The sequence below is a fragment of the Mirounga leonina genome, unplaced genomic scaffold (genome assembly GCF_011800145.1).
Source record: "Mirounga leonina isolate KUSES-001 unplaced genomic scaffold, KU_Mleo_1.0 Mir_168, whole genome shotgun sequence".
In the NCBI taxonomy this organism is placed as follows: Eukaryota; Metazoa; Chordata; class Mammalia; order Carnivora; family Phocidae; genus Mirounga; species Mirounga leonina.
Genome location: NW_023270426.1, coordinates 30,246,263 through 30,261,381, shown reverse-complemented (window position 1 = coordinate 30,261,381; position 15,119 = coordinate 30,246,263). Strand labels below are relative to the sequence as shown.

Sequence of the window (15,119 nt, the reverse complement as noted above, 5' to 3'; positions counted from 1 at the left end):
TCCTTCCTTCCTTCCTTCCTTCCTTCCTTCCTTCCTTCCTTCCTTCCTTCCTTCCTTCCTTCTTTTTCTTTTTTAGAGAGGAGGGAGAGTGCATGCACACACAAGCAGGAGCAGAGGGGAGGGGCAGAGGGAGAGAGAAAATCTTAAGCAGGCTCCACACAGCACGGAGCCCCACTCAGGGCTGGATCTCATCCTGACTGGAACCGACATCAAGAGTCAGAAATTCAACCAATAGAGCCACCTAGGAGCCCCAATTGTTCTTTCTTAACATTTCTCTGGCAGTTTTCCTTAAGTTGCTTTTTTTCTGCTCAAAACTTAGTCTTTATCTGTCCTATGAGAAGTCTTTCCCATGTGTCTGAGAACCCTCTCTTGTCTGCTCATATTTAAGTGTGGAGACCTAAAGTCCTGTTTGGAAGTTCCGAGACTGTGGGGGAGTCTTGTCCAAAGTAAGCTTCACTCTAGAGAGCCATGGCTAGGATGTTGTGTTCAGAATATTCCCATGTCGGTAACTGTACATCTTCCTTCTTAGGTTGGTCAAAATCTCCAGAAAAAAACCCCAAAACACCTCTATTATCCTCTTGTCTGGAGGGTGAGACCCCAGCTGCCAGTGTTATCAGAGCCAAAAGAGGGCTGAGGGCCTGAGCACCCAGTATGTGCTCATGTACCTGATCGATCCCTCCATTTTCCAGGAGGCGCCCCTGTCCTTGGTGCACCGGGTCTTCCCAGTTAGGAGATCTTCTTCTCCAGAGGATAAATGATGGTGTTGTGTGGAAAGGACTAGCATGTTTCTTTCTTTCTTTCTTTTTTTTTTGACAAAGTGGTAGAAGGGACAGGATCAATTTGTATACAGCTATCCAAACAATCCTCCTTATTTTAGACCTCCCCCTTCAACTGTCCTTCTAGAGGCACATGACGCTGCCAGTTCTTAGGGTATGGAAGTAGAGGGAAGTGTTGGACTCATCATCTTCCCCTGAAGGCTTGCTTGCATTTTTTTCTCTTTCATAGGATAGAGTTTGTTTTGTTTTTGTTTTTGTTTTTTCCAAAAAAGAACTTATATTAGGAACCAGAGACAGCCATCTCTTTACTACTTACTGGCTTAGTGACTTTGGCTAGTGTTTTTTAAAAACCATTTTTAGACTCCTATTCTTTTTTTTTTTTTTTTAAGATTTTATTTATTTGCGAGACAGAGAATGAGAGACAGAGAGCATGAGAGGGAGGAGGGTCAGAGGGAGAAGCAGACTCCCTGCTGAGCAGGGAGCCCGATGTGGGACTCGATCCCGGAACTCCAGGATCATGACCTGAGCCGAAGGCAGTCGCTTAACCAACTGAGCCACCCAGGCGCCCTAGACTCCTATTCTTATCTGAATAAGGGGATGATGATCACTTTCTTACTCATATCTCAGAATTACTTAAAGAGTCACATTAGAAAAGGATGAGCAAGTACCTTGTAAATGTCAAACCCTGTCATTGGGCTTTGGAGGCAGACAGGAGCTCCTTCAGTATGGATAAGCCAAAGCTCTGGCATGTCTAGCAGTGATGTATGAGTTAAGGACTCAGGTACATAGTCCTGAGATGACTACAGGGTTCCTTCTTGAAAAGTATGCTGAAGGGAACAGAAAGTTCATTCTCCACCATCACGTAAGGGTAAGTGCAGACCCGCATGGTAGATACCTGTAATGGTTGAACTCAAAGAGTTCTCTTTCAACAAGTGCACTCCTAGGTATATCCACCAAAGCACTGAAAGCAGGGTCTCAAACAGATACTTGTACACTCAACTGATGTTGAGTGTTCATGCAGCATTATCCATAATAGCGTAGGGGTGGAAATAACCCAAGTGTTCATCAACAGATAAATGGATCAACAAAATGTGGTATACATGGACGGCAGAAGAGTATACGGCCATCAAAAGGGATGGATGATGTTCTAACATGTGCTACAGCACTGAGGAACCTCGGAGACCTCATGCTCAGGGAAATGAGTGAGACTTGAAATAACAAATGTCATATGATGACACCTACATGATGTATTTTGAAGAGTCAACTTCATAAAGTCAGAAAGAATAGTTACCAGGGGTTAGAGGGAGCAGGAATGGGAGAGTTAGTATTTCATGGGTACAGAGTTCCTTTTTGGGAGCATTAAAAAGTTCTGGAAATGATAGTGGTGATGGTTGCACATATTGTGAATACCACTGAGTTGTATACTTAAAAATATTTAAAATGACAAATTTTATGTGATACTTTTCCAGAATAAAAAAATTATCTAAAAAAGTCAGTTTTCAACAAATGCTGCAAAATCCTTCACACCTCATTCAAGTTTATCATTTATTTATTTATTACATAATATTCATACTTAATCCTGTCTAAATAGACCAACCAAACTGCTTTGAGTATTATTTTATATAATAATAATTTAATACTCCAAAATAAGTATCTCTTCCTTCTGATCACCCAAATATTTGTCAGGATTAAACAATTATTCAACATCACAAAAAAGCAACTGCACTTTGAGAATTCCTTTGTATTTTAGAACTTAGGTATGTTTAAAACCATACATTTAAATAAATCATAGTATGTCCATGTTGCAGAATTTCATGGACACTAAATTATACTTTTAAAGGGCGCCTGAGTGGCTCAGTAGGTTAAACATCTGCCTTCGGCTCAGGTCATGATCTCAGGGTCCTGGGATCAAGCCCTGTGTTGGGTTCCCTGCTTGATGGGGAGTCTGCTTCTTTCTCTCCCTCTTACCTCACCCTGCTCGTGTTCTCTCTCTCTCAGATAAATAAATAAAATCTTTAAAAAAATAAATTATACTTTCAAGAATCAACAAATTTACACAATTGGGATAAGCTACTCACAATGTAAGTGAAAATGAAGATATGGATGTATATAGTGCATCATCCCAAATACATCAGAAGCCTTTTATACACATACACAGGTAAGAAAGACAAGACTATTAATGTATTCATTTATTCAACAAGGAGGTACTGAGGATATAAAAGTGAACAAAACAGACAAAATCCCTGTCCTCATGGAGTTTTTTTTCCCTAGTGATAGGAAAAAACAACAAAACAAGTAAGTCAATTAAAACAAGAAATATGAAGAAAAGCATAGTGAGTGAGAGGGATGAGGGATGCCAGAAAGGATGCAGGATGGAGATTGCAAAGGGAAACTCCCTAAAATGTTATCAGTGGTCACCAATGGGTTGAGGCATTATGGGTAATTTTTTCTTCCTAATTATATTTTCCAAGCTTTCTATACCTCAGATGTACTAATTTTATAGGTATAAAATGTGCTTTTAAATGCACATTTAAATACATACTTCTTAAGAACAGCTGCGTTCATCTCTCTTTATTTTAGATAGCCCCACAAAATGTGAACCATAGGGAATGTTGGGACCATAGTCTTGGATAGAAGCCCACTGAGGAAAGCAAGCCAATTCCAGTTAACAATTAGGAACGTAAGAATTAAACAAATTTTCTTAATGTTTTATGAAGCCTGAGTTTAGAATATTTTCTCTGGTAATTTATACATGCCCTGGACAGAAAATGAAAAAGTTATCAAAGTGGTAATGACTTCAGTATTTTGTAAAAGTAAATAAAAATTATCCCACCAGGTGTCAAACAAATTAGGTTGATATAAACAGGTTGAAAAATGAGTGATGATGATGGTAAAATGAATTGGGAAAGACATGAACATCACTGTAATTGTTGTCTTTGATGAACAGAAGAAGACAAGCAAAGCTCAAGAGTAGTGATGAACTGCTATTATACATGCCAGACAAGGGAAAGTATAATATATGGAACCCCTAACACTTCAGTAACCATGTGGTCTAAGGGATAAGTATGTGAGTTCCAGCGGAGGTGAAGGTAGAGGTCACTGTGAGGGGCAATGATTCAGCTCTGAGAGCAGGATTCAGTAGTAGACACATAATGGACATTTGCTGGTTGTTTTTGTGTTTTTTTTTTTGGTAAGATTTTATTTATTTGAGAGAGAAGGAGAGAGTGAGAGAGCAAGCATGAAGGGGAGGAAGGGCAGAGGAAGAGGGAGAGGGAGAAGCGGACTCCCCACTGAGCAGGGAGCCAGACTCAGGGCTCAATCCCAGGACCCTGGGATCATGATCTGAGCTGAAGGCAGATGCTTAACTGACTTAGCCACCCAGGCGCCCCTGGACATTTGCTGTTTTTTATTGAAAAGCAATCCCCTTCCGTTTGTTCATTTAATTTTATAAATTCATTCTGGCTGGCTATCCTAGGTGGATATCTATAATGAAAGAAATGAGACTCACTTGACATCATGATTCAGGATCTGTGGGCGCCTGGCCGTCTCAGGAGAGCATGTGACTCTTGATCTCAGGGTCATGAGGTCAAACCCCACATTGGGCCTAGAGCTTCCTTGAAAAGATTCAGGGTCTAGCTGTGTGGCTCTCTGCTTTCAGGTCAGTGCTTTCATCTTCCCCTGCCTCGGTCCTGCCATGCGTAAACTGCACACTGAGCTGATGATAAAGTGCATGATGGTTGTTGGTTTCTCCCATTACTCCTAACAAGAATGTTACTGTGTGGTGAGTGCATTTCACATCACTTGCTTCCCAATTGAACAACGTGACATATTTACTATCTGGATAGGAAGATGGGGATGGGTGAGGGTCCAAGAGACAGTTTCTAGCTGGCTACCTCCCAGACAAACTGCCAGCCTGGGACGATGACAGCCACCACCATGCCCCATCTGGGTATGTCAGAGGGGTGCCCACCCCACCCATCTTGCTTCAGCACCCAGACTTCTGTCATAGATGGAGGGTGGCAGAGGTGAAGGTGGTACCAGGATCGACTGACCTAGAACCCCTCCTGGGGAGGGGGCAGCATGGGATCTAGCTCTCAAGCCCCCGTGGCACGATCTGTTGTCTCATCAGACCTCACAAATATAAATTCAAATATAAAATTGGTCAGAGTTCAGAGACAGCAACTGCAGGGCATCCCAGCCCAAGTGTGGGAGACTTCTGAAGGCAAGGCCCTATGTACCTGCCCTGGTCCCACTTGGCTGGAGCCAGCCCTGGTTCCTGCTCACATGATTTCCTAGTTTCTTCCCTTTATATTGGTAGAGAGCTTAGACTTGTAGTCTCCTCTTAAAAAACAATTTCTGCCTTCACATCATATTCAGTTTTAGCTCTTGGCTCATTTCTCTGCTCCCCTTTAGACCAAACTTGTTGAAAGAGTTGATGACACTTGCTGTGTCTACATCCTTGCCTCCCCTACACCCCCCAACTCCCCAGAGTCTGGCTCATGTCCCACGTCCCACTGAGCTGCTTCGTCCATGTCCCCAGTCTCCTCCTGCTTGCCTGATCCCATAGGTATTTCTCACTGGCCTCTAACCCACAGGGGCATTCAGCCGAAGTGACTACTCCCTTGTTCTCAAAAGACTCTTCCCTCTTAAATTTCAGGATAGATGGTTTTTCATTCCTCACTCGCTGCCACTTCTCACTTTCCTTAGCTTGATGACTTTCCTCTGCCTGACTTCTCAATAATGGGGCTCCTCTCCGCTTTTGTTTCCACATACTCTCCCAGCCCAGACTCCTCAGTCCCCATAGAACTGAGAACAACATCTTCAGACTGCTAGCCTGGGCTTCCCCACTAACCTCTGGCTGCTCAGTCCCAGAGTCCTAACTGACACCATGATTTAGAGTCTCTCGGTCACTTTAGGTGCCCTCACAAGAACTCGTGACTATGCCTGGACATGTCCCCAACCCCTCAGTGCCCCACCTTCATGTCAGCCAAGTGTCACAGCCATCTTCCTGCCTACTCACGTAAACACCTAGGATTCATTCTTGATTTTGTTCTTTCCCTCTTACCCCCCTTCAGATCATCAGTGACTCTCAATTATTTTATACTGAAAATAAATGTTGACACAATCCTCAGCTTCCCATCTCCCTTCCTACACTACTAGCCCGGAGTACCGTCTTTCACTTAAATATTGTCCTGATGGAAATAGATCACTTTTTTCATCTCAGCCACCTAAGTAAGTGATCTACGTAGAACTCATTGAAAGTTACAATTATACATTTGAACACTACAGATCAGAAAATCCCATCACCTTAAGGAGAAAAGAAAAACCAACACTGGGTAGATTTTATATTTTACTTGCCATATAAGAGCATTAAAAAATTCAGATGATTATGATAATGAGATAATGGTATTACGTTTATTGAGCAGCTACTATGTGCCAGGCACTACGCTATATTCTTTTTATGGATAGTAGCTTTTTTTTATTTTTTAAAGATTTATTTATTTATTTATTTATTTATTTATTTGAGAGACAGAGCAAGTGTGTGTGAGCATAAGTGGGGAGATGGGCAGAGGGAGAGAGAGAATCCCAAGCAGACTCCCCACTGAGTGTGGAGCCTGATGTGGGGCTCAGTCTCATGACCTTGATATCATGACCAAGCTGAAATCAAGAGTCGGATACTTAACCAACTGAGCCACCCAGTCGCCCCTGGATAATCACTTTCTATTCCCACAAAAACTGTATGAGGCAGATAAAATTATTAGCTCCCATTTACAGACAAGAAAACTGGGGATCGGAAAAGCAGGTCACTTTACTGAGTTCTCACTATGGAAAAAAATTTCTATTTCCACAATCCTTAAACAGTAAACACACACACAAGAGAGCATGCAATCTTAGAACTGAAATTTTTAGCGGTATTAGCTTTCTGAGGAACTTATTGCATTGCCCTCGTTTTTCTCCTTTCACCATAGATGAAGAAAAGCCTTGCCATAGGTTGGCATTTGTCCAGAGAGGGCGTCTGGGAGCCACTAGTTTAGCCTGTAAGTGACACCATGATACTAGCTGAAGTTGAAGGTCAACTCTAGAACATATCACTTGTGATCCCCTCATGAAAAATTACTTAGCTGGCTCACTAACCCTTCATCTTCCCAAATGGTTGGCAGCAAATGGTTGCCACTAATACATGTGGAGCTTGGCAGGTCCTTTAAAGATATATTTGGACCTTCTCCAGAGAAGCAGCCTCCAAGGCCAGTTGATGGCATCTGTTTGCATAGTCAGCACTTCCTTTTTATGAAACTCTGCCCCAGGGCGTCTGGGATTTACTGACACCCATTACTGGTGCCAAGACCAATCAATGGGCACCAACGGCTTCTTTTCCTGCTGCCTGAACCCCAATTCATGAATATGCTCAGAAGTCAAAAATACACTGGCTATTTCCTTAGACTAAAGTAGAAAGTACAACAGTATGGGGGTAGAACGGGGGTGATCAACACCTCCGGTTGTTTGATGACCCTCAGTTGAAGAAATGCCCCTAGTAGGAAATAAATTCCACCTAGTGATATTTCAGATGAATTACAGGGTGGTACCCATTTATTTGAACCTAGTCTGTATGACTTTCAAATAATATATATTATAAACATAATACCTTTGATCCATTGTAACAGTTGATCTTCTGGCCCAAGTACTTCCATTGACTCACACTGATCAACCAAGAGGGAGTCAGTGAAGAGTGACTTTAAGCATCTATGGAGAATAGATACCAGTCTCCTTGCCTGGCCTCTCAGTTTAAAGCTAGAGGGCTATGTGGATGGATATGAGAGGGGTCCCCAGAACATTGTGAATAAATGTTTGCAGGATGCTGTGGATCAGGGGTTGGCCTGCAGGCCAAATCCATCCCACCATCTATTTTTACATGGCTTGTAAGCTAAGAATGGCCTTTTTATTTTTAAATGCTTAGAAGAAAAATAAAAAATATTTTGTGATGAGTGAAAATGATGTGAAATTCAAATTACAGTGCCCATAAATAAAATATTACTGGAAGAGAGCCACCTTCATTTGTTTTCTCATTATCTGTGGCTACTTTCATGCCACGATGGCAGAGTTGAGGAGCTGTGACAGAGACTGAACTGTAAAATGTAAGATACCTACTCTTTGACCCTTCACACAAAAAGGATGCCAACCCCTATGTGAAGTAATTCTCAGAAATAAAAAACACAGGCTGCTCGAGTATAAAATGAGGTTAACATGACTTATTTTACTGTAAATATGACTCCAGAAATGGAAGAAGAAATAGCTTAAGGGGAAAAAAATAAAGCAAGTGCTGGTCTATTGAATTCAAAATCTATCACTGTAAGTTTTTCAGTTTTTTTCACCATAGAAACAGGGCTCACTGTCCCAGTTTAACAAGAATATTATTCTATCACTGGCTTTTTGCGGCTGTTTCCAAATGAAATTTCCATGACTGGTCACACAGCAATGCATAGTTGAAGCCCTTGTATAATGCATAGAACCTCAATTGGTAAACTGATGACACGCTGGTCACTGAGCTGGCACCTGCCAGGCCATTCAGCAGGTGCTGGATCCTCCTTCACTGCCTTTCTCCTTGGAGACAGTAGGCTTGGGGTACCAATCACATGTTCTGAACACTGAAACTAGCTTACAGACCTAGTGAGTTCAACCTAGGTAGTTTCAAGATGAAAACTGAAAAAATGTCTATAGCTTTGGATAAAAATAAAAAGTTAGTATACCTTGAGTGCTATTTAATACTAAGCAACAACACATCACAATTTATTTATAAGACACTCTGAACTAAAATGTTCTTTCATAAAAAAGGGCAATAAGGAATAAATGAACTGTTTCCAAATCCAATTCCTACGTGGACCAGCAACATCCAACATCTCGCAGTTAAACAGAGCTACCTAGTATTTAACTCATTAACCTGAGTAAACATGAATTGTGCTCCATGAAGAACTCATGGTGAGAAAACCTTGCAGAACATAATCACTCTTCAGCCATAGAGATTTCGCCTGTCATAATCTGCTGCCATTAAACCAGAGGGAAAAAACAATCAATGGGAACAAAGCATGTTTCCAACAGATAAAGAAGAGATATAATCATGACCTTTCATTTCCCAAGTTGAGATCCCCAGAATATGAGGTGTCACAACGTATTAAAAGATTTTCTACAGAAATGGTTTCATTTTGAAATGAGTTTGAAAAATATCAGAATCCTGAGATTTCAATATTATAGGACTTTTCAGAGTCTTTAACATGCTAATAAGCATTGTGAATCTCCGAAGGCAGGATGTAGCTTTACTGCATTAGCTTGAGTGGATTCTCCTAAATATGTATTCTTAACTCACTGCTCAGGAAACATTCAGGAAACATGCAAATCGGAAGCACTAGCAGTCTTGGAGGTCTGTTTTCTTGGCTGTCTAGTTTCTCCCTGACTCTTCCAATCCCGTGGAATGGGGGAAATAAAGCCCTCATAAGTACCCATTCTTATAAACTGGTGGAGCTGAGGTTATTTATGACAAATGCTTTAACTAAATGTTAGACCGTCCAAGATGCCTTAATTTTTTAAGAAGCCAATTCTCACAAGAGAAATTCTCCTTATATTCTCCCAATGTTTTTAATATAAAATAGTAAATAATATAAGACAACAGGACTCACGTTTGAGAGGGGAAAGTCTGAAATTCATTTGCCTCTCCAACTGGGTACAGAACACGATGCATAGACATTAAAATACACAAGGGAGATTTTCACAGTCCTTCCTTGCTGGAATCAATTCAGTAACCTCCCATTTCTTTTGGATTGCAAATCTGTGGTCAATTTTTTTGGCCCAACATTTTGAAGGACCCATTGCCTCTGCCACCAAAGAAGATGTAGGAAAACTGGAACCAGTCACACATCCTAGGAGACAAGTGTTGCCAAATCAAAGGAGAACACTGAGTTTTCAGCAAGTTCCAAAGAATAATGCAATAATTTGGATCTCTCTGCAAACTCAGGGCACGGATGAACTTTTTGTAGCAGCTTTTAACCTGAAGCCAACTTTTCTTAGCTACAACACTCCAGAAGAAAATTGTCTCTTGGCTTAATTACACCAATTTTATCACCCCTATATTCTTTGTATCTGCTTAGAAATCCATACTATTAACAAAGCTTGCAAGACCCTCTCCTGTTGCTAGATCCTGAATTATAAACAAGTCTACCTTCTCCTGTTATTCAAGAGTGTCTTTGCCTAAATCACCTTGAAAACCTCAATGATCAGACTTTTCAAATGTTGATTTTTTTTTAATTAAACAAGCCCCCTGCCCCCAAAAGCCCAAGCAAAACAAAACGAAAACACTGTGTTCAGACAGAAGAAATAAAGCAGATGTAAAGAAAAAGTTACAAACACTAAAAAGTATCACTTACAAGCCTACTCTTTACTTTCGGGAAACTTACAATGTCTTTTCATATACTTAATTATTTCTTAGAGTATCCATATAGTAGTTGGGTATAGGGGAGGGCATTTGTCACTGTGTCTGTTGATCAAATGGGATTACTTACTTAACTAGTCAGCTTTGGGCTTAAATCAGAAAAAAGTAAAGCTTATTGATTTTTCAGCCTACTGAGTTTTTGGTTTTGTCTTAAATGACAGTACAATCACCCCAGGGGAGAGATGGAAGAGAAACCAGATGAAATTATGTTTTTGTGAAGTCATTAACTTGGCTTCTTTTTAAAGGGCTTTTATATAGGTTTTCAGAGAATCCATGAAATCTGCCATTCTGTCAGTGCAATTTCATTGATAGAATTTTGAATGGGTCATATTAACTATGGCATCTACAAGAAATGCATCTAATCAATTTTGTTCCTTTTGAAGTTGAAGTACAGCAAAGAGCTCATGCTAAGAGACTCTGCTAGTAAATAATGGTGTAACTAGCATTAATTGGGTGTTTACCTTATTTGAGTGTTCTACTTGCATTCTTTTATTGTAACCTCACAATGACCCAAGGAAGGATGCCCAATTATCATTTGCATTTTATATAGGAAGAAACTGAAGCTTTACAGAGGTTCAGTAACTTGCAGAATAGAAAGGTGTTTTTTCCCCCCCACATTAATTCACTAGTAATTACTTAGGTTTGGGGACTTTTTTTTTTCATGGTATTTCAAGTCCCCTCAGAACACTTTATAATTAGTCAAACTGACTCTTGTGTTTGATGATGGGTGATCAGAACATGTCTCCTTTGATTTTTCTTGTAGAAACACCTAGATCGCTAGTCTGTGGTGCTGCTGAGATTTAAACCTGTGTATATGTGTTTCTACTAGCAGAGCCCATGCTTCCACCAACTATGCTAAGCAGTCTTCGATTACAAAACAAAAAACCTAATTAGGTGGAAGACAGTGTAGTGTTTCCTTAAAAAAATTAAAGAATTACCATATGACCCAGGAATTCCACATCTACGTATGACCTGAAAGAATTGAAAACAGGGACTTGAACAGATGTTTGTACATCTATGTTTATAGGAGTACTACTTACAGTATAGTCAAAGGTAGAACAACCAAATGTCCACTGATAAAGAAAGAATAAGCAAAATGTGATACATACATGTAATGGAATATTATTCAGCCATAAAAAGGAATGGAATTCTGATAAATGCTATAATACGGATAAACCTTGGAAACATTATGCTAAGTGAAATAAGCCGGACAGAAAAGGACAAATATTACATGATCCCACTATGTCAAATTCACAGAGTCATAAAGTAGAAAGATGGTTGCCAAAGACTGGGGTGGCAGGGGGCCAGGGGAGAGGGGAAGGGTAGTTACTGTGTAATGGGTACCAGATTTCAGTTTGGGAAGATGAAAAAATTCTAGAGATAGATGATGCTGATAGTTGCCCAAAACTTAATGCCACTGAACTGTAGGTACACTTAAAAATGGTTAAAATGGTACATTTTATTATGCATATTTTATCCAAAACAAAAAAAGTAGTTAGGACTGAGATTTGTACTAAAATATGAAAGGTAGGCCACAAAACAAAACTAGCATAATTCGAGGTCTACTTTGCAAAAGGTAACAGTAATCAGAGAAGCAGATCTTTTTCTACTCAACAGCACTATAAATCTACTTTGTTTTCATCTGATGTAGATCACCATAAATAGCTAAGAGGATGATTCTTTCAGGTTCACTATCAGATGGAACAACATGAAATACAAAATGTCAGGATGAATTCCAGCAAGAACAGCTTATTTTACTGGACATCCGGCAACATCTTAGTCCTTAATCACCTTCAAAGTGAATCAAAACACTTTCCCAGGAGAAATCTTGAAATTCTATTTGGGAAAATTTGTTCAAATTTTCTTCTCAAATCTGTATACTGGGAACAGCAAATACTTTGAAGGAAATACTCAACACTTTTTCATCATGTATTGGGATTCTTTCAGCAATATTTTTAAAATAATTAAATTGGCTCATTTAAGTGCCCTAGATTCTGGCCCGGTTCGATTATTTATATAAAAATGAGATAGAAAATGATGTAGGCATTAATTTCTTTGATTAGTCAGTGCTTTTTGTTGTTTTTGTTTCTTGGTCAGAAGCTTTACAGCAGTCAAATAAAATTTTACCTTGCGCTCAATCTAGAGCTATGAAAGGAGTCAAATCAACTTTATAGAATTTACTGATAAAAAAATTTGAATGCTCAGAATGTCATTCTTTCCCTCCCCAAACTCAGTGATCTTATAAACAAACAAGTGAATATGGCAATTAAATACACTCCCTTTTCATAATATACAAACTCATATCCATGAGAATGTTAAGATACGGGCGTTTATTCCCGATTTTGTCATTATTTGGACTTTGGACTTGAGTTTCCTGTACTTTTGACTGTTCTTCTCATGTCATTGCTCAAGTGGCTTCTTCTCATCTTTCAGGCTTCACCTCAGAAAGACCTCCTGTCTTTCTGTCACCTCCTCAGAAAGGCCAACCCTGACCACACTCTATCTCAAGAGGTCTTTCCACCATCACCCTGTCCCTCTCCATAAGATCCCTGAGTCATTCCCTTGGTGGCACTTTAACACTGTCTCAAGTTGTCTGGTTTATGTATCTGTTTACTTGTTCATTGTTTGCCTTCCACCATCAGAACATGAGGTCCACAATGGCGGCCGGGGCCAATTTGTTTCCAGCTCTCTTCCTCTTGTCCAGCAGAGGGACAGGCTCCTAGTAGGTGGATTTGCCCTTCTGCTTCTGTCTGGCAACTGTGTGCATAGACAGACTCAGAGCCTCACCCCTGGGGGACACAGACATACTGCTGTGCTCAGCTCTTCTGTTTATGGGCACTGTGGTAGGCTGATCTCACCGGGCTGGGGGCTGGACAACTAAAAGGTGGTGATCTACAAGAGATTATGAAGGACCCTTGGGGTGTCTGGGTGGCTCAGTTGGTCAGGCGTCCGACTCTTGGTTTTGGCTCATGTCATGATCTCAGGGTCATGAGATTGAGCCCTGACCTGATTCTCTCCCTCTGCCCCTCCTCCCCCTTCGTGCATGTTTTTTTTTCTCTCTCTCTCTCAAATAAATAAATCTTATATATACATATATATATATATATATAAGAACCTGCTTGCTCCTCAGGCCTAACTTTACCCCAATTTAGTTACTCTAGAGTCCCCCAAAGGTACTCATAAAATGGTACCTTCTTTCCCATTTGCCTCAATACTTTGGGTGTCTAGATTTCTTGGGCACCCCATGAGAAGAAAGGGTGGCTGAACTAAGGAAAATTGAGACAGCTCTGTATTTTCTCATTATAAGGCTATCCTAATACCTTAAAATGATATATCCCTCCCAAGTGACAAACATGAATCTGGCCTCTCTTTCCTGCTCTCTTCTCTGTGGCCTCATGCCCAACATTATCTCTGAATCCACAGAGAGTACAGTGAACCAAACAAGTGAAATCCAAGCCTACTTGTCATTTCATTTTAGAGATGGAAAAATCAAGTAATATCACTGGTCTTTAGATCTTTGCCTTTACTACTGGATAAAGCAAAGCCAGGTGACAGAAATAAGCGTAGAAAAACGGTTTACTAAGACCATTTTCTAAATGTGTAATTCAGAGTTCCTACGCAATACTTTGTACAGGTAATAATGATGCACCTTTGACTTGATAGTAAATGACTGGGGACAGGGCATCCGGGGACAGTCAGATATTTGTGTTTAGAAGAGTCCATCCAAAGAACCAAAGACTGAGATGGTAGCAAGCTTCTAGTTGTCTGCTGATAACGAGTTGTCAAACAGCTAGTTCTCCCCTTCTTTTGTAACAAAACAGAACTTATTTTTAGAAGGTTCATGGCCATATAAGATAAACTAAATTTCCCAGTCTCCCTTGTAACTGGGTATGGGCGTGCCTACCAGAGGGACAAGCAACAGCCAGATCAGAGGCTTCAGAGGAAGTGGGCTCAGTCTCCCGACTTGACCCCTTCCCTGTGGCTGGAATGCCGATGGGTGGGGAGTGTCCTGGGGCAGGAGGGTGAGAGTGACACTAAGGAGAGGAAGAGAAGGAAAGAAGCAGGCTTGCAGGAGCAGCCTTCTGGAGCCTCACATTGCTAAGGTTACTCTACCTATTTTGTTACTTGAGAAAGAAGAATGTATCCATCTTGTTTGAGCCACCATTATTTGCAGTTTCTGTTTCAGCACATTTACTTTCTAACACAATAGACTTTCCTGGCTGACTTAGATGCTGCTTCATAATTTTTGCAAAGTGGCTGGAGGATCTCAAAACTAAATTTTTGACTTGAAAACAACCTTCAAAAGGGCGCTGGGTGGTGCAGTCGGTTAAGCATATGAGTCTTGGTTTTGGCTCAGGTCATGATCTCAGGGCTGTGGGACTGAATCCCACGTCAGGTTCCATGCTCAGTGCAGAGTCGGCTTGGGATTCTCTCCCTTTCTCTCCCTCTCCTCATGCATGTGCATGCTCTCTCTCTAATAAATAAATAAAATCTTAAAAAAAAAGAGAGAGAAAACAACCTTCAGGGTTACCCTATCTTCTCACTTAATTGAGGAAATTGAAGATAGAGTGAATAAGTAAACTTCTTGAGCCCGATAGGTAGCTTAGAGTAGAACCAGTCCTCAGAACTCCTGAATTTCAGTTCATCATTCTTTTCCTTTGTGGTCTAATCAGCAGAACTCCCTCCCTCTGAGAGTCCTGGACAACTTACTAGCTGGGACCGGGACTGCCTTTTCTCCAGCCAACCTATAAGTAGCTGCCCCCATGCGTATACAGACAAGGCTGCTCTGGCTTCCACTCTAGGAAGGAAGAGTGATATGGGGTGGCGTGTGTCTTCTGACATGCCTCACTGTGGGATGGCAGGGG

At 40.8% G+C, this 15,119-nt stretch overlaps 1 protein-coding gene across 1 annotated transcript in view; it reads right to left on the bottom strand.

The window, feature by feature from the left end:
• The window catches only part of STK32A (serine/threonine kinase 32A), a 120,159-nt gene that overhangs the window by 104,101 nt on the left and 939 nt on the right, over nt 1-15,119 (bottom strand). The window lies entirely within an intron of this gene.